The sequence below is a fragment of the Delphinus delphis genome, chromosome 19 (genome assembly GCF_949987515.2).
Source record: "Delphinus delphis chromosome 19, mDelDel1.2, whole genome shotgun sequence".
Classification (NCBI taxonomy): Eukaryota; Metazoa; Chordata; class Mammalia; order Artiodactyla; family Delphinidae; genus Delphinus; species Delphinus delphis.
Window position 1 is genome coordinate 56,099,965 of NC_082701.1, and position 19,813 is coordinate 56,119,777.

Below are 19,813 nucleotides of genomic sequence, written 5' to 3' on the forward strand. Positions count from 1 at the left end.
TTTCTAAAAATCAAACCTACTCTCCAAGGATACAGCTGTAAGTCTATTTGAATGATCAAGCCACAGTTCTGAAAATAACGTCAAAAAGGATTTCAGAAGTTGTAAAATTACAACCTCCCTGAAGGAAGTATCCCTCTTTCCAAGACAAAGGGGTCTTTGGGTGGTCTTAACTGATCATGAACTTGGTAAGTTTTCATCTGTTTGCCGATAACCGGTTAATTGTCACAGCAGCTAGGTCTCGTTGTAAATTCTACTGTGCTCACCATCCTGGTATCAGTGCTAAAACTCATGGCGATACAAACGGGCTTAGGTCTGGTTGCACTTGGAACTGAGGATTCAGCAGGTGGCCAACGGGCAGAGACATTTCACACTGAACCCGAATTAGTCTGTAACTCTGCCTTAGAAAGCAGCTTGCCTATAAATATTTCACTCTGCGTCAGACAAAAGCTGGATGGATGTGAGGCCACTTCAGACAAAAAGCAGATAAATTCCTGCTTAACGTGTACCTGATGCTTTATGATTTCTGCCCAGCTTCAGATTTCCTGGATCAAATGTTCCCAAGGCCCGTGAGGTCATGTGGTTTCAGAGACATAAGCTAAGCTTGGTGTCTATTACAGAGGAGACATCGCATCCGGGTGTGGCCACGCTGAAGGTAAGTGTTAATCCCAGTCTGATTTCATGTGTGTGCCGCAGCTGTTGGGAACATTAGGTCTGCCATCTGTGTCCAATGGAGCGGTCTCCTACCACCCAGCCTCGTCTGGCTCCAGAGTTAACTTAGCGCATATTGGGAAATTCCTGAAACAACATGAGACCTTAACACTGTTTTCCCATCAAATCCTTGGAGTTTTTGTCGATGTTGAGAGAGTCATAGGAGGTGTGAAACCGTAGGACTGGCGAATGGAATGGTTTACTCGTAAAATCTGGGACCCTTATTGGAGGGGTTCTTTCTTCAAGTTAAACGCATGTGTTTTTCCAAGAATAAACTCAGTGCCCTACCTGGAGTAAAATGGTCCTTGAACGTTATGAGCCAAATCCTGTGTTCTTTTTTTAAAGTTATTTTTTATTACTTATCTATTTTATACATATTAGTGTATATATGTCAATCCCAATCGCCCAGTTCATCCCACCCCCCCCTTCCCCCTTGGTGTCCATATGTTTGTTCTCTACATCTGTGTCTCCATTTCTGTCTTGCAAACCAGTTCATCTGTACCATTTTTCTAGATTCCTTACATAGGCATTAATATACGGTATTTGTTTTTCTCTTTCTGACTTACTCTGTATGACAGCCTCTAGGTCCATCCACATCTCTACAATGACCCAATTTCGTTCCTTTTTATGGCTGACTAATATTCCATTGTATACATGTACCACATCTTCCTTATCCATTCATCTGTGGATAGGCATTCAAGTTGATTCCATGACCTGGCTATTGTAAATAGTGCTGCAGTGAACATTGGGGTGCATGTGTCTTTTTGAATTATGTTTTTCTCTGGGTACATGCCCAGGAGTGGGATTGCTGGGTCCTAGGGTAATTCTACTTTTAGTTTTTAAGGAACCTCCATACTGTTTTCCATAGTGGCCGTATCAATTTACATTCCCACCAACAGTGCAAGAGGGTTCCCTTTTCTCCACACCCTCTCCAGCATTTGTTCTTTGTACAGATCCTGTGTTCTTGATGATTGGTTTCTGTACCAGCTTGGTAATGCAGAGCACCTCTCAGACTTAGCTCTCCATCTGCGGATGAAAATTTCGTGGGTTGGATTTATGGTCAACGATTTTACTCCTGGAAGGTAAAACTAAACATTCATGGAAATCTTGAAGTAGAGTTAGCATTTTCTCACCTCTCCTAGGGCATGGCCCATCCCTCCAAAATTGTTTTCTTTATTTTCCTCACTTCTTCATACCGTTCGTTCCTTTAGCATAAGGAAAATATCTGCTTAAGCTGATTTACATCCACGTGTGAGTAAAGGAGAGTTGATCTTAGCTGTCAGCCACACTGAACATGTGACTTTGCATTTTTTTAAAGTGATGTTTGGTACTCCATCTGATTTTAGCTAACTGACTTGACCCTCTCTTTCAAGGAGCTGCTGAAATACCCATTCTCTGAGTTTTTTCAGGATTAGGACAGGTTAGGGCTGGTGACGTCCTACATTTCAGCTTCCCTCTTTGATTGATCCAGTTATCAGCTATTACACCTGTTTGAATTATAACCCTTCTTTGAGGCATAATAACTTTTTAAAGATACAACTGCTAATAGAGTCCATTCGTGGGCGATTCAGTGCATTTGCAGCGTTTAAAGGAATTTAATAGTCCAAACGTTTAATTGATCACTGACTATGCACCAGTCAGGTGTGTGCCTGTATGTGTCTGGTTCTTCGGGCAGCGTTTTCACAGGACTACATGATATTAAATATCCATGACAGGATTTGGGGTGATGGAGAACCCCTGGCCTTTGTCTAGCACCGGTCACTTTGCCTTCAGTTCTCATGTCTGTGGGTCCCACGCTGCCACACCTTCCCCCTCTCATGGGTGTACCCTCACTGTAGCTCCCTGATTCATTTTCTGACTTCCAGATCAGGTCGTTCTGAATCAAGTTCACTTCACTGGCACATATTCCCCCAGAGGTATTGTTTATACATGGACCAACTTGAACCTTTGGAAACAGAAGCAACGGCAGCAAGTCCAAGAAGTAAGGGTCTCCTCACCTCATGTCCTTGTCCCCAAAGCGCAGCATGGAGCCTGATGAAGATACCAGTGAGCATTCCTTGTCAATAACTTCATTTCTCCCCTTGTGTGTCTCCCAGACTTTTTCTTAAATTTTTATTGGAGTATAGTTGATTTACAATGTTGTTGTCGTTTCCGGTGTACAGCAAAGTGAATCAGTTATACATCTACGTATACCCATTCTTTTTCGGATTCTTTCCCCATATAGGTTACTACAGAATATTGAGCAGAGTTCATATACACACTACTGTGTGTAAAATAGATAACTAATAAGGACCTACAGTATAGCACCAGGAACTCTACTCTCGTAGATTTTTATTTAATTCAGCCCTCTTGTAATTCAATGCACCATCTGCGGTCTCATGGCCAATTTAACATACTAAAAAGAATAAAAATGTGACTGCTTAAAAAAATGAGTTTGTTCCTCACTTCACTCTTTCTAAGCCAAGGGCACTCACAGATGGGGAAACTCATCAATTTGAGTTTCCAAAGTCGGCATGCCGGTGTATCCATTGGGCTCAGATGAAGAATGTGCTCCTGGATTATTTTCCCGATCAGAAGACTTTTTCATACTTGACAAAACTAGAGACACTGGAGCGAGACCAGATGCAGGATATCAGAGGGCAGAGATATCTTTAGTTTCTTTCTTAAGCATCTTGTGCCTCTGGAATTAGCATCATGCAGGAAAGTGATGGGAAGGAACTGTCTCTTTTGTGCCCAGAGCACGGGCATCACATCAAAAGTCAAATGTACCAGCGATCATTATAATGAAACCTCCTTCCCACATCCTGGCACCAGCAGTGTTACTCGGAAGATAAAGCTTCTTGCTGCAAAGTGTCTGTGCTGCAAAGACCTTCATTCATTCATTCATTCAACTTCTCTTTACTGAATGGCCGCTAGGAACAGGGACTGTGCATCTTGGGAATCTTTGAATGAGAGCCACAGAAGCGTGTATTTTTCTGGAATTCTGGCTGAACACAAACATTGTTGATGCCACCTGTGTCCATTGACATTTATTTAATAACACTTGAGAGGCATTCCAGCATAGCGTTCAGGGCACACACCCGGGTATAGAAGCCTGGCTCCCCCACTTTGTAAATATGTCACTTTGGGCAAGTTACATGGACCTACCTCAGTCTCCAACTACCGACTAGAATGTTAGTACTTACCTACCAGGGTTGTTGTGAGAATTAACGCTATGAGTCCATATCTTGTGTATAACAGTGCTGAATACAGAGCAGGTGTTCATAAATGCTGGCCATCATTATAACAGAATTTAATATCCAAACCGTCCATTTGAATAAATTGCCTAAACTTTCCAAACACCTGTTTGTGCATCTTACAGAATAAGGGTAATAACACCTACCTACCTACGTTATAGAAGTGCTGTGGTTCCCATGAGACAAGATATATAGAAGTGTTTTATCAACAGTCATGTCTTACGTGCTTCAAAGTTACTTTCATTATGTTGAGCTCTTAAAAGATCACCATAATGAAACTTCATGCGCGTAGAAGCCACTTACTCATTCCTCCATCAGACAAATGCTGAGTATCTAGGCATCGATTCGGTTGATGGGGAACAAAATAGACAAAATCCTGTGCCCTCGTGAGTTTATATCCTCATGGGGGAAGAGAGACAATGTATTGATAATAGGGAAGAACACATCTGACTCCATATTAGCTCTGTTCCCTTTCCTGTGCTTAGTCATGCTGGCTCTGCACCTTTTGTAAAAGCATGTTGCCTATAGCCTGAAATATACAGGCTAGGCTGTTCCCAGGGCTCTGACCATTAAGAGTCCATTCATATAGAGATAAAAAGTTGCAGAACAGAGAATGACATTTGTCTCGTTGGAGGTTTACAGGAACATCACCACCTGACCTATATGGGCACTTGCAAGAGCAAAGGATTCCGACACCAAGAGGTTTGCAACAAGTAACCTCGCCCCTCCCTCACCTGGCCTTTAAAAGTGCTTTGCTGAAACCCTTTGAGGACTTCAGGGTGTTTGGGCACTACCTACCCCAGTTCTCCTTCATGGCCCTGAAATAACCCTTTTTCCACTCCAAACACCAACGTTGCAGCTTGTTCAGCCTTGCTGTGTGTCAGGCACAGAACTTGCGTTCAGTAATAAACAAAGTATGTATATACACACACACACACACACACACACACACACATATAAGGTTAGATAATGAAATGCGTCGGGAAATAATGAACCTGAGAAAGAGGACAGGAAGAGCCCAAGGCAAGGGGCTGATGCAATTTTAAGTTTTTATCAGGGAAGACTGACTGACAGAGGACACATGTGAAAGACATGGAGAGATAGACAGCCATGTGGATATCAGCAGGAAGAGCATTTCTGGTGAAGGGAACAGACAATGCAAAATTGCCCTGGTGGAAAGTCGCTTCGTGTTGTAGGGACAAGAACGCTAGTGTAGGTGGAGGAGCAGACAAAGCAAAGGAGAAAGCAGTAGGTGCTGAGATTAGGGAAGTAATAGGGAGTTGGGGGCAGAGAAGGTAGGGACATTGTTAGGACTTTGTTTTTTTTTGTTTTTTTTTTTTGCGGTACGCGGGCCTTTCACTGTTGTGGCCTCTCCCGTTGCGGAGCACAGGTTCCGGACGCGCAGGCTCAGCGGCCATGGCTCACGGGCCCAGCCGCTCCGCGGCATGCGGGATCTTCCCGGACCGGGGCACGAACCCGCGTCCTCTGCATCGGCAGGCGGACTCTCAACCACTGCACCACCAGGGAAGCCCAGGACTTTGTTTTTTTACTGGAAGTGAGTTGGGAAAACATTGGAGGGTACTGCCCAGCAGACGACATATGATTACCTGTGCGTTTCTCTTCTGCACAGGCATCTATTGGCTTTCAAGGACCTTCACCATCTGGGCGTGACCCATGCGTTCCATCCTGTCTTCCATGCCCTGCTCTGTTTCAGCCAGACCGCTCTATTCCTTCTAACCTGGACACTACACAGGTCCACGTCTTGATCCACCGTCTACCCAAAACTCAGCATCGATCAATGGCTGTTTCCAATCCCATCTCCTTCCAGATGTTTTCTTCCACTCAACCAGGCCACAGCGGTCTCGCCCACTTCTGAACCTTTCACGAACTAGCCTCTACACCCTCCAACTGAGATTTAGCGCATAGGCCCTTGTATTTTATAGAATGTTTTGTGTATGCCTGCCATGTCTATCCAAAAACTATAGATTGTAAACTTTGGGAACAAAGGTACCATGTTTTGCCCCTCTTTGTCGCCCCTCGAGAGCGCGACGAAAAGGAGTTTCGTGTTACTGGCAACAATCTCCAAGGCTCTCAGCATGTCTGGGTTCTGTTTCAAAGGTTTACAATGGCCCCTTCTTTCCTAGGGGGTCTTGAAACGTTACAAACGAATGTGTAACTACATGCTTTGCTCAAGTAACAGAACAGAGTTACGGTGTAAGACCAATCATTATAGTCCATTAAATCTGGGCTGTTCAGGGAAAGGGACGCCACGGGCCTTGGTCAAGAATCAAGGGACTCAAAGCCACGCAAGCCAGGTCCAGGGGCTTTGTCCGGCCTGAGAACAAGCTGCGATTGTCCGCCCAGCGCATGACGGCAGGGACTAGCATTCTTTAATTCCGCAGCTGAATGGCACACACAGCCTTGTGATCCCAGATCCCGTGCGAGGTTAACTAGCCTTCTATAAACATTAACACCCATGGGAATGGCGCGCCGTAATTACCCTGGCCCCTAAGTACTTGGCAGTTTACAGAACTCACGCTACGGGCTGGAGTGCAAATGTAATTTGCGTGGCAATGTTTATAGCAGTCACAGCTCTGTAAACAGGCTGCCTGGGCCGAGGACACTGGGTTTGTGTCTTAATGGGGATATACCTGCAAAACCATGGTGTAGAAGCTTTCCCAGACAGACGCCTGGGCTCAGAACCCCTCCAAATCCTTCATATTAACTTTCCTCTATTGCTCACATGAATGCCGGGGATGCAAATGAAAATGTCCTTATTCGGGTAAAAAAAAAAAAAAAACCCTAACAAAAATCACATCGCCCAGCTCTTACTCCCTGGGGATTTCCTCTGAAGTCAGAGGCAGAATATATGCCTATTTCTCAAACTCTTGTATTAGTGTTTACTAGAGTCAGATGACCTGGGCGGAGTCGCATTTATGCCATTAAATATTTGTGCAATGTTGGTTAACTCCTGCTCTCTGAATTTGTGCGGGAGCTGGGTGAGAGCTCCAGTGTCCATTTTTGTTTTCACGTTCTGTGACTATGTGTTTCTCTGAGCCCCAGGGGGATGTCTGTCTTATAATAAAGAAATGGAGATTCTAGTCTTGGTCTACGGAGCAGAAAAAGAACTTTAAAGATAATCTAGTCATTCTCCCTTATTGTAACAGTAAGACACTGATTCCTAGAGTCTGTGAATCACTTCTCCAAGTCACACAGCCACTTATAGGGCTACGACTTACACCCTCATCCTCTGGTCCTCAATTCAGAATCTTCCCATTATATCCAAGGCTTTTTAAGAGTGACTTGTCTAAAATAACCAGAATGATCATTTATCTGAATGATCAGTGAGAACATATAAAAAATGCTCAACATCGTTAGGCAACAGGGAAACACAACTTTAAAACCACAAAGACATCAGCTAAAAGGAAGAAAAGACAGATAATACCAGAAGTTTGGGTTTGAATTTTATTTTATTTATTTTTTTATATAGCAGGTTCTTATTAGTTATCTATTTTATTTTATTTTTTAATTTTTTTAATTTTATTTTTTACTTTTGGGTGCGTTGGGTCTTTGTTGCTGTGTGTGGACTTTCTCTGGTTGCAGTGAGCGGGGGCTACTCTTCGTTGCGATGTGCGGGCTTCTCATTGTGGTGGCTTCTCTTGTTGTGGACCACGGGCTCTAGGTTGGCGGGCTTCAGTAGTTGTGGCACGTGGGCTCAGTAACTGTGGCTCGCGGGCTCTAGAGCGCAGGCTCAGTAGTTGTGGCGCACGGGCTTAGTTGCTCGGCGGCACGTGGGATCTTCCCGGACCGGGGCATGAACCCGTGTCCCCTGCGTTGGCAGGCGGATTCTTAACCACTGCGCCACCAGGGAAGCCCTAGTTATCTATTTTGTACTGATAATAGCAAGTGTTGATGAGCACAGGGAGCAACTGGAATGCTCCTCCAGGGCTGGTGTGGGTCCAGCCACCTTAGAGAAGAGGCATCAATTTTTATAAAATCAAACACGCCCTTAGCATATGACCCAGTAATTCCACTTACATGTTTACCCAAGAAACATGAAAATGTGCACACTATGACTTCACACGAATGTTCAGAGCAGCTGTATTCAATACCAGCTCTAGACTGGAAACAACCCAAATGGACATCACCAGGCAAAAGTTCTGGTACCTCCATGCCTTGAAAAACTACTTAGGATTAAAAAAGGAAGCATGTACTGTTACAAGCAAGAACACAGATGAATATAATAATATATTAATAACATAATAGTATAATAATAACAAAATAATGAATATAATAAGCTAAAGAAGTTAGACATTAAGGAGTACATACTGAAGGATGGCTTTGCATGAATTTCTAGAAAAGGCAGGTACGGTGCTTGCACGGAGCTGGAGCTGAGGGGAGGGGACAGCAAAGGGCATGAGGAACGACCCGGGCCCTGGAAATGTTCTCTGCCTGGATTATGGGGCTGGTAACACAGGCATACATTTGTCAAAACTCACTCCAGGGTATACTTAACATGGGTATATTCTACTGTATGTAAATTGTACCTCAAGAAAGTTGGCAAAATATGATAGTGATTTCCTATTGGCACTGGGGAGGCGACAGGGCAACGGGGCAACAAGGCCTGCTCTCCTGGTGCCCTCTCAGGCCCGCACGCCCTCCAGACCCGGCCCGCCAAGCACTTTTGCACATCCCTCAGAGCAGAGCTGGCTGCAAGCTCTGCAAAGCAGGTGGGAAAAAGCGAGGTGGAAAAACCACTCTGCCACGTTTATCTCTGATGCAAAGCCTTGTTCAGCTCGCCCGAGATGTGTTTATAAATTCACTCTCTGGTCTGATTTAGATTTGCAACGAGGAAGGGGACGTGGCTCTTTTTAAAGAAAGCAAGGCTCTTCAGGGCGCAGATGTCCCCAGGGGAGGCTGAATGGACCCACAGCAGGCAACTTCGGGGTGTATATCTGGTGGGGGAGAGACCCCGGTAAGGACCGAAACTCCCTGAGGCTGGGGTTTGAGGCAAGCATGAGGTGAAGGGAGAAAGCAGTCACTGTGGTCATTTCGATGCTGCAAACACTGCCTAGACCTCCAATCTCCTTCAGTTTCTGACTGTGGAAGAAAGAGGCTTTTTAATAAAATGTAATTGATATGCACTGTGGATCCAGGTTTATGAATTGATGCGCCAGATGGTTGGAGAGGCAAAGGTTTCTTTGAAGAAGTGTTCGGTCTGGTCCAAAGAGAGGTATGTACGGAAATCATGTCTCAGCCCTGCCCCAGGACTTTTATGTGGACATGGAGCCCTCAGGGGCTTCATAAACCCCAGGCCCTAGCCTCCGACGTGCCTCAGCCCTCCTGGCTCGGATGCCCCATTTCTCCCAGGCATGGACCTGACCCTGCCCAAGCCCAGAGGGTCCCCTACAAGACAGGCCAGCTCACACGCTCCCCATTCCCCTGGCAGGGACAGGAACGGACGGATGCTAAGGGTGGACTAGATGCCTCTAGTTTCCAAACTGAAATTCTAGAATACTGTGTATAGGGAATAGGACCCATTTTCAAATGTGGTCCCAGATCTATAAATAACTTGTGCTCAAAAATATGACCAAGGGATGGAAATTGGGTAAAGCAAACCCAAGTCATTCCTGACTTTGACATTAGCGTCATACTGGGCATGTCTCTATGACAAATGAAAGGTACATAATGGAATATCGGGTGAGTTATATTTCTAAAGTACTATCTTGGTCATTTACTCTCCTTCTCAAAAATCTTCAGCAGCTCCCTATTGCCTCCTAGAGATAAAGGACATCTCTGCTCTGTCCCTGCACAGAGCATAAGGAATCCAGGGCAGCATGGCCCTGAGACAGCCCGAGCCTTACATGATTCACCCTGCGTATTGTGAGAGCCGCACCTGTGACCTGGATACCCTGGCGACGTTGCCCTGTAAGAGTCATCAGTCCCAAGGGAGACTTTTCAGTTCCGTCTGGCACCAAAGAGGACGTTTCAGAATCCTCTTAACATCTGAAAAGGAATAGATTACATGTATAACTGAATCACTTTGCTGTACACCTGAAACTAACACAACATTGTAAATCAGCTACACTCCAATATAAAATAAAAATTAAAACAACAATCCACCTTACCTATATCATCCCTCCCCACCCCCTCCCCACACATTCAAGGAGATTTACTGAATTTGCCCCAAGGGATGTCGCTCCCCTTGCCTGGCAAGTGAATGGATTCAGCCTCAATATGCATCATATTTTGGTCTTCGGTTACGCAGCTACACTGATTTTCCAAAATTCCCCAACTTTACCCGACAAACCTGACAGCCCAGTGTTGTCCTACACGTGTTTTTTGTTTGTTTGTTTGTTTGTTTTTAAGCTGACAATACCAACACTCATAAATCCTAGTTGGTTGATCATGGACATTATTGGAATATTACTACTTCCTCGAGATCCTCCGACATCTCCTTGCCAATTTTAATCACTGCTTGATGCGTCAAAAAATAGCCCAAGTGGTGGGATTCGGTTAGTTAATTCAGTTCTACTTGTGTGTCAGTGTCTCCTCCGACGCGTGGCGGGAGCTGCCCGTTGCTGTCTGGCTGGTGTGTGAGCATGGGGACCACGTTTTGGGGGGTGTTTTATGGTGAAGCCATTGTTGGTTAGCGCTGCTCCCTGCTTCCGTTGTCTGCCTTGTTTTCAGGCAATGGGATTGCTGTAAAAATTCACTGGGGTGAAAAAATGTCTGTATTTTTTTCAAGTCCTGCTTTGGTGTTCGCATGTCCTGGAACTAGCTCATTAGCAAAATACTGCAACTTTGAGCCATGGTGCCCTTGACCCCTTATGCTCTGTACAGATGAATTAGACTCAGGAAGTCAGAGATCAGGGCTAGATCGCCATTTGAGAAACTGTACTAATCCCAGAGACATTTAAATGGAAAGGAAGCTTCTAGAGAATGTAAATGTATGTTAAGAATGCTAGATATACTTCTGATATTTAGAATTCCATATTGTATTAATTTATTGATTTGTCAGTTTGGTTTACAACAAACTTACAACAATTGTCACATGCTTACGTGTTGTCTTTTGAGAAGACAAACTTACAACAATTGTCACATGCTTACGCGTTGTCTTTTGAGAAGGGCACAGGCTCCAGGAAGACAGGGTTTCTGTCCTTCCATCTCTGTATCCACAGAGATCTTGACTGACAGCTGGACCAAAGCAACCACGCACCCGGTTGTTGGAAGAAAGAACCAAGGTGATGTCTCTTGTTCCTCCTGGGTCTCACCATCAATTAAGGGGAACATTTGTTAAATCAATTTGTCCCCGTTTTTAAACACGTCAAACTCTCTCATGCCATTCATCACACTTGTTAACCTGAAGATGGCAAAGAATAAATAATTTTCCTCCCTCATATTTAGCCCCTTATACTCTGTCTGATACACACAAGTGTAAAACCATGCAGGAAACAATTTACAGATGTAGGCACGAGAGTGTTCACTGCAGTGCTATTTATACCAGCAAAAAAATTAGAAAGGCCCTTAATGTCTGACAATAAAAAATAATGAATAAATTATAGACCATCCACGAGATGGAAAATAGACATTATGATATTGAAGAATTTCCAGGAATGATGAAATGCTAATATAACAATACATAACTAAGGAAAATAATAAAAACATATTTAATAGAATTCCAATTTTGGAAAAATATATCAAATCATATTAGTGATTATTACCAGTATTTGGCATTATACATGACTTACATTTTCCTTTCTATAATTCTTAGTGTTCAGTTTGCTTTCTAGTTTGTTAGATGTTGCTACTGCTGTAACAACTTCCTTTTCTTTGGCATCTTTCTGTCTGTTTTATTGTTGTTGTGGATGGTGGAGTTTTGCTGTTGCTGTTTGCTTTTTTGGTTTGTTTGTTTGTTTTTTGCGGCACGCGGGCCTCTCACTGTTGTGGCCTCTCCTGTTGCGGAGCACAGGCTCCGGATGCACAGGCTCAGCGGCCATGGCTCACGGGCCCAGCAGCTCTGTGGCATGTGGGATCTTCCCGGACTGGGGCACGAACCCGTGTCCCCTGCATTGGCAGGCGGACTCTCAACCACTGCGCCACCAGGGAAGCCCCTGTTGTTTGCTTTTTTAAATTTCTCTTTGTGTGGTATATTCTTTCATTCTTTTATTTGAGAACTTCAGGTATAGTTTTTTAATACGGGTGAGATATCTCTTTTTACATTTTTATTTTATATTGCAGTATAGTTGATTTACAGTGTTGTGTTAGTTTCAGGTGTACAGCAAATTGATTTAGTTATACATATACATGTATCTATTCTTTTTCAGATTCTTTTCCTATATAGGTTATTACAGAGTATTGAGTAGAGTTCCCTGTGCTATACAGTAGATCCTTGTTGATTATTTGTTTTATATATAGTAGTGGAGCTGTCGCAAAAATAGCATAATACCATTTTTTCCTTTATCAGATCTGAGAATCTCTGACTAATGTGTGAATTAAATCTACTCACATTTATTTGGATGACTTATATTTTTATTAACATGCTTTTTCTTAGGTTTGTTTTTGATACTCTCTGCCTTCTATTGAATTAATAAAGTCTTTTATGATTCCCTGTTTTTCTTTCTTCTCATTTGGAAATCAGACATGACATTTGTATGCCTTTAGCTTTCACCCTAACATTTCTAACACTTATACTGAACTTTATGTTTGGCTAACAAAGTCTAAACTTGGTATTGTAGAGACCACTCCCCGCCCCCCCAGCACATTGAGAAATAAACACGCTTTGCTTCCAACTTTTATCCTTCCATCTTTCATATAATTTTCATCTAGTACTTTACTTCTGCTTTGTCTTACAACAAATAATTAACAGTAATAATCCATATATCTATATATATTTTACTGTCCATGGTTATTTAACTTTTCTAACATGATTTGTAATGTTTTTTGTTCACCATTACTTCATGTTTTGCTCCTTTCTTCCTTCCTTTTTTTTTTTTTTAACTAGAGGACATAAATCCACTTATAGTATGTCAACAAATGTCTTTAAATTCTCAATATTTGTAGACCTGAAAATGTCTTTTTATTTTGCTCTCATCCTTTTAAAAGTTATTTTGTATTATGAAATATATTAAAGACTCCAAATCACAAACAATAATATAACTGAGTGCAAGAGTTCACATTTGGCCATTTTTGCTTCATATATTTTAAAAGTCTGTAAAAAATAGAGTGAAAATCTCACTTCCCAGTTCCTCCCGAAGGATAACCACTGTCTTGAAGTGGATGTGTGTCATTCTCATGCATGTTTTCATGCATTTACTGCATATGCCTGTTTCCTTAAACAATAGATAGTATCGTTTTGTGTCATAATATGTCTAACCTAGTCGTATTTTTTCACTCACGTGTCTTTGAAATTTTCCCTGCTGGCACACACAGGCCTAGTTCATTTATTTTACTTGCTGTATAATAAAATCATGGTATAAATAAACCACCATTTAATTGTAGATTTCTTCATCAAAGGGCAGTTGACCTGTTTGCACTTTTCATTATTACAATTAAGGTGGCAACCAATTTTGTTGTGTTTCCTTGGACACGTAGTGAGAATTTGTCTAGGGTAGAAACTACAAGCAATTTTTCTGCGTGTTGCAGGGTGCACATCTGTAGTCAGACTAGTTAATGTCAGAATTAATTGTTCCAAATTATACTCCTACCTGCAATGTATAAAAGTTGCCATTTTCCCACACTCGATGTTATCATGTGATATAATTATTCCCAATCTGATGAGTAAAATATAATATCTAATTACTGTTTACAACTGCGTTTTCTTGATTACTAATGGCCCTGAGCATCTTTCTATATGTTAATTAATCCTTTGGGTCTTTTTCAGCGAGTTGCCTCTTAGTAGTCTTTGCCTATTTTTTTCTCTTTGCTTCCTTATCTTCTATTAAATTTTTAGGAGTCCTTTATACATTTTAAATACGTGAAACTTACTGGAGAGCATCTCTCTGAATATTGCCTCTGTCTCATTATCTCTCATTTGTCCTTCTGGAGTAAATGTACACTGGATTATTGCTTTCTCTTGTCCAGTTCTCCTCTTTTTCTTTCTTTTTTTAGTGTCTTCTCTCTTTGTATGTTTTCTGTGTGATTTTTTTTTTTAGTTCTATCTTTCAATTCACTAATTCCCCTCTGTCATTTCTACTCTTCAGCCCACTCATTCCTTTATTTACTCATTTATGTACAAATATTTATGGATTGCCTATGTGTATGAGATACTATTCTAAATGCTAAGGCTGAAACAGTAAACAAAAAAAACCCACACAAACTCTTCCTCCATGTACATTATATTCTATTAGATAAAATTCTACCGAGCTTTAAATAATATTGGTTATCTTTTATTTGCAGGATTCCTACTTTGTTCATTACAACTATTTCTCAAATAGTCATTTCTTATTATTGCATAGAACATTCACTGCTTTATCTCTATTTCTTTCATCAGTTTTAACATTTTGTTTCTGTTTAGATTGTTCCTAGTTCCTGGATTGTACGGTTTGGCTTCTCTTGTGCTATCTCTCTTTTAGGATTGAGTGTTTCCTTGTGTGTTTTGTAGTTTTTGATTATGAGCTCATTTTCAGCAGAAATCTGGCCTGTGAACTATAGTACCAAGACGTTCTCAGTTAGGGGACTTTAGGAAGTGTTGCAAAGTTGTCTCTGTCTCAGCCTTGGGGAGGTCACTAGGGCAACATTTAAGATGCTTTACAGTGCATAACAGGAGTTCAGATCCCAGCCTAAACATGGCATAGCTCAGGGGTCCAACTTCTCACAGGTAACTATTTCCACCCACGCTGGGGGGTATGGCTCATTTCCAGGTCCAGACCCTGGGCCAGTGGGTAGAGATTTATAGGTTTCCTTCTAGGATTGAGGAATTTCTAACCTTTGCTCCACAGGAAAGTAAAACTCCTTCCCCTAAGGCATAGATCCAATCTGGGTCCCTCGGGGAGCTAAGTAGCTGAGTGTGCTCGCTCTGATTCTGGACTCTGAAATTTTCCTATTTTTAAATGTAAATATGTATTTCTAATTAACCCCCCCTTTTTTTTTTTAAAAGCAAATCACATGTTTTGAATGATGGGATGAAGGAGGAGAATGTCCAGCTCGCTCAGTATTGTATCTTGACTGGAAGCCCCCCAATTTTCTATAATTAACATGTGGTATTTTTATAATTAAGAAAAAACCATCATGTAAAGTCCAATCATGCAGTAAATTTAAAAACTGTGAGTTTGGGGAAAGGTAATTTAATAATGAGTCAGAGATTGGTTGACTGGAATGACAAGCATAGGGGCCAGAGAAAGAATGAGGGGTCCAGGGCATCAAATGGTAAGCTACACCCCAAGTTCAACTCTAAAAAGGTTCTATATATTTCATACCTATAATTCTGCACCTATGTTCCCAACCCATGCTTCTTCTCTGAGTTTTGGGTGTAGGTTTACAAAATGCCTGTAATATTTCTACCAGATAACTTCAAGCTCATCATGAAAAAAAAAAGATTTAAGACTCCCTCTTCTCTCCTCACCACTTCCAAAATTGTTCTTCCTCCTAAACTCCCTAATTTGGTGCCTCTGCCAGCCCATTGATCATATCCCAAGTTTGAAAGTCAACCCACCCTTTTCTGTGCTCCTTATTCTGAATATGACTCTGAGTTTGGGTACCAAGTCCTGGCAATGCATCGCCTACATGTTTCTTGACCCCCTTTCCTCTCTTCCATCCTGACCACTACAGAGCTGTGGTTGTAGTAGGTGACCCCCATCGTTTGTCACCTGGATGGGAGCTACAACCTCTTCACTGGTCTCCATCTCTCTCCTCTTCCTTGTGTTCAGTTCATCCTCCAACCTGCAACCAGAATGGGCTTATTAGCCTATGAAATTACCTACACTTATAAAAACTGACAACCCCATTCCCTGGTGCCTTTCTCACCTTCTGAGATGGCCAACACTCTGTGGAGTGTGTTTCTCTCTAAATAAATCCACTTCTTACCTAAAAAAAGAAAAAAAAAGAAAATGCTAACCTAGTCATGGTACTTCCCTGCTCCTGTCAGAGAACTGACCATCAAAGATCAGTGTTTCCTTCTCACAGTACTGAGATCACCGTACTGAGCTGCCCATAGAGCCAGGGGCTACATATTCCAGGACTGCGTTTAAATTGAGCCCTGTGATAAGTTCTTGACAATGGAGCATGAGAGAAGTGATGTGTGTGTGTCCTTCTGGGCTGAAGTGGGTAAATGCTGGGAAATCTTCCCAGATAGCATGCTTCTCATCTACAGCAACCCGAGGAGCTCCTTGTGAACAAGGTTTCTGGAGTCTCAGGTCCAGAATCGCTCTGGGAGGAAAGTCACCCAACCAGGAACACCCTCATCGACCTGGACCAGAAATAAGAAAGACAGTTTTGTTGTGTTAATCCACTGAAAATTCAGTGATTCTTTGGTTCATCAGCTAGTGTAACCTTGACTAATATTTTGATTAAATCATAACAGTTCCCTTAAAATAACTTCAAAACTGTTTAGAGTCGTGCCCAAGGCTTAGAATCATGACCTGGCCTCTTCGTTCTTGTATCACAGAATCTCTGCTCCCTACTCCTTACCCCTACTCATCCAGGTCCTTCTGCCTGGAACGTCCTTTCTTTCTTATGCTTGTGAACTCTTCTTTTTCCCAAGACTTAGCTCAGACGTTTTCTCTCCTGGGAAGCTTTTCCTTACTATTCCTTCCCTGCAACTTCTTTCCACTTTTTCTTACCTTGCATCAAACTTCATAAGATGCCTGGCAGCTCATACACACACATTCGTCACACTTAAACCTTTGTGTGTGTGTCCTTGTAACTGACATATAACCTCCGTGAAGGAAGAGACATATGTTTCTCTCAAATATCCCAGCATTGAGCTCAGTGCCAGGCTGGCTGGTGCTCAAGACCTATTTGCTGAGTCAAATTGAGTATGAGGTCACGTGGATGAAGGTTCGGGGATGAAGAGGGAACATGTGAAAGCTGGCTGAGGGAGGGTGCCAAGGAGGATGGTCTGCTCCTCCCTTTGGGGTTTGGCAGGGTCAGAGCTATAAACTGTAAGTGGCCTCTGAGGAAAGCATTGGCAAGTGGTACCGGCTTGTGCTCCGCATTCAGCTGAAGGATGGGGATCCAGGCGGACTAGCTGGAGTTAAGCAGGGTGGGAGTGAAAAGCCATAGGGAGGGTAGGTTAAGCCCTGTAGCTTGGCTGTTTACCTGTAAATCTCTCCTAGTAAAACACATTTAAACTCTAAGTTGCTGCTGACTTAGCAGGATGCAAATGCCTAGAGGAGAGCATGAACCCCTGCTGTGCTTTCACACTCACCCTCTAAGAGGAGAAGCGTAACCCTAGGGAGGCGGTGCTTGTGGTAGAACTGATGAACAGTGACTGAGCCGTCTCCTTCCACGTGAAGGCATCCTTGCTCATGTCATCGGAAGGCTCGCACAGGGTCTAATCTCCATTTTTCATTTTTGGCAAATGTAAGGAAATCCCAGATACACAACCAAAGCACCGTGGTCAGTGAGTGACAGACTCCAGCCTACAGCTCAATGGCTGGGCCCCCCCACTGGTGGTCCCAGCAGGTCACAGAACCTAGAGTCAGCCAGTGGTCAGAGAAGCAGACACACTCATTTAACCCTTGCAAAAAATGACATTTTCTAGATTCAGTTCCTAAATACTCAAAACACATCCCCAAGTTTGTCTACAGTGCTGTCAAACTATTTAAGCAACTGACACTAGACCATTTTGGTTCAATGGACAGTTTTTTCCTCCACTGAATAATCAGAAATAACCATTTGTTTTGGCTTCGCGTAGTTAGGGGACTTTCAGTAGTCACAGAAAATGCCACTCGAATTGGCCTAAATAATACACTTATAGCTCACATGACTGGAAGCCTCACAATGGGGCATGGAGTTTAGGGCTAGTAAATCCCAAAGTTCAACATCATCATCAAGAGCACAAGTTCTGAGGGTCCCTTTCCTTCCTTGTCCATAATTCTGGCTTCTGCCTCGGGCTGGCTACCCTCACAATGGTAGGATCTAGGGGTAGAAGAAAACAAGAGCCTATCCCTCAGTCATGAAAGAAAATTCCTCCCTTCCAGCCGATGGTCATGTGTGGGCTCTGGACCAACAGCTGTTGCTAGGAGAATGCCACACAGTGGTTGGTTTCAGGGCAGGGTCCTCAAACTATCTGATGGGATTAACATGTTTGGCTTTGATTCATCAGTACTCATCTCATTGCAGGAGCTGAAGTTACTTCAGCTCCTGAAGTTACTTCAGGATGTCGGTGGAAAGAGTGGAAAACATGTTGGAGAATTGAACATGATGTCCACTATACTGTCTAAAATCATTCAGTCAAAGGGGTGGGAGGGGGAAAAGAGAGACAAAGGAAAACCAAGTTTGACTGAGTAATATCTGCGGCACCAGGAACCACAGACTCAGTGATGCAATAGACAATATCTAGTCTGATGTTAATTGATAAGGAGACAACACCTTTTGTTTGATTCTTGGTTGAACACCAACCAGAATGAGCAAAATGAGTAGGTTAATTTCAGCTGTTTTCTTTTCTTCTTCTTCTTCCTTTCCCCCCACCCCTCCCCTCTACCTTCCTCCTTTTCTTCCCTTCCCCTTCCTCCACCTCTTTTCTCTTCTCTCCCTCCTCCTTCTTTCTGGCTCTTTCTTTGCTTACTTCTTAAAGAGATCATGACTCCTCCCTTCCCGCTTTGACTCCAAAGACCACCATTTTGGCCCTCAAAGAGCAAAAAATTAAAATAAGAAAAAAAGCAAACTGTTTCTCAGGCAGGTCACGTGTTTGGAACAACTCGCTACCATGAGCCTCTCATCCCACTTTGAAAAATACATTCCTGCTAGGACCTAAGAGCTTAGGAAAGTGAGCGAGTTAAGTCCAAACACATACCAGAATAAATTAAATAACAGAGTTAACGAATTCAACTGTGGCATGGTTTTGCAGAAGTGGTAAATTGCATTTTAAGGTAGAAGTGTTTGGTTCAAGGTTATTTGTTTGGAAGTAATCTTGGCAAGTGGACTGGAGTGAAGGAAGGCTTTTAAAGGCAGGGGAAAGGATGAATTTGGCACTTTTGGATTAGGTGGTACAGGAGGGCTATTAGCAAATGGATCTGTTTTTAACCTGGAATGTTATACAGGGTGTGCTGCATAATTTACTTTACAATGATGTTCAGATAAGGGTTATTTAAATTACTCTACGGGGGACTTCCCTGGTGGCGTAGTGGTGAAGAATCCACCTGCCAATGCAGGAGACACAGGTTTGATCCCTGGACCAGGAAGATCCCACATGCCGCGGAGCAACTAAGCCCATGTGCCACAACTACTGAGCCTGTGCTCTAGAGCCTGTGCTCCACAACAAGAGAAGCCACCGCAATGAGAAGCCCGCGCACCGCAATGAAGAGTAGCCCCTGCTCGCCGCAACTAGAGAAAGCCCGTGCACAGCAAGACCCAATGCAGCCATAAATAAATAAATAAATGTTAAAATAAATAAATAAATTACTCTATGGGAAACTCCAATGAAATATTTTGATAAGAGACAGAGTGAGATGAATAGATAACTACAAGTGAAATGCCCAAAAAGGTAAATTTCTATGTCATACAGAGTGAAGAAAGGAAAATGGTTGGTTGTGGCTTTCGATTTTAGATTTTAGTTTGATTTATCTGCAAGTCTTCTGCAGACTCGGGCAAGTTTGGTGTTCTCGAAAGACTGCAGTTTTCTCCTGGGGGTGATATTTGCAATGCATCCAGGCAAGATTCCATAAGCATTCCTGAGAGTGATCTTGGTTGATGTCCCTGGCACCTGC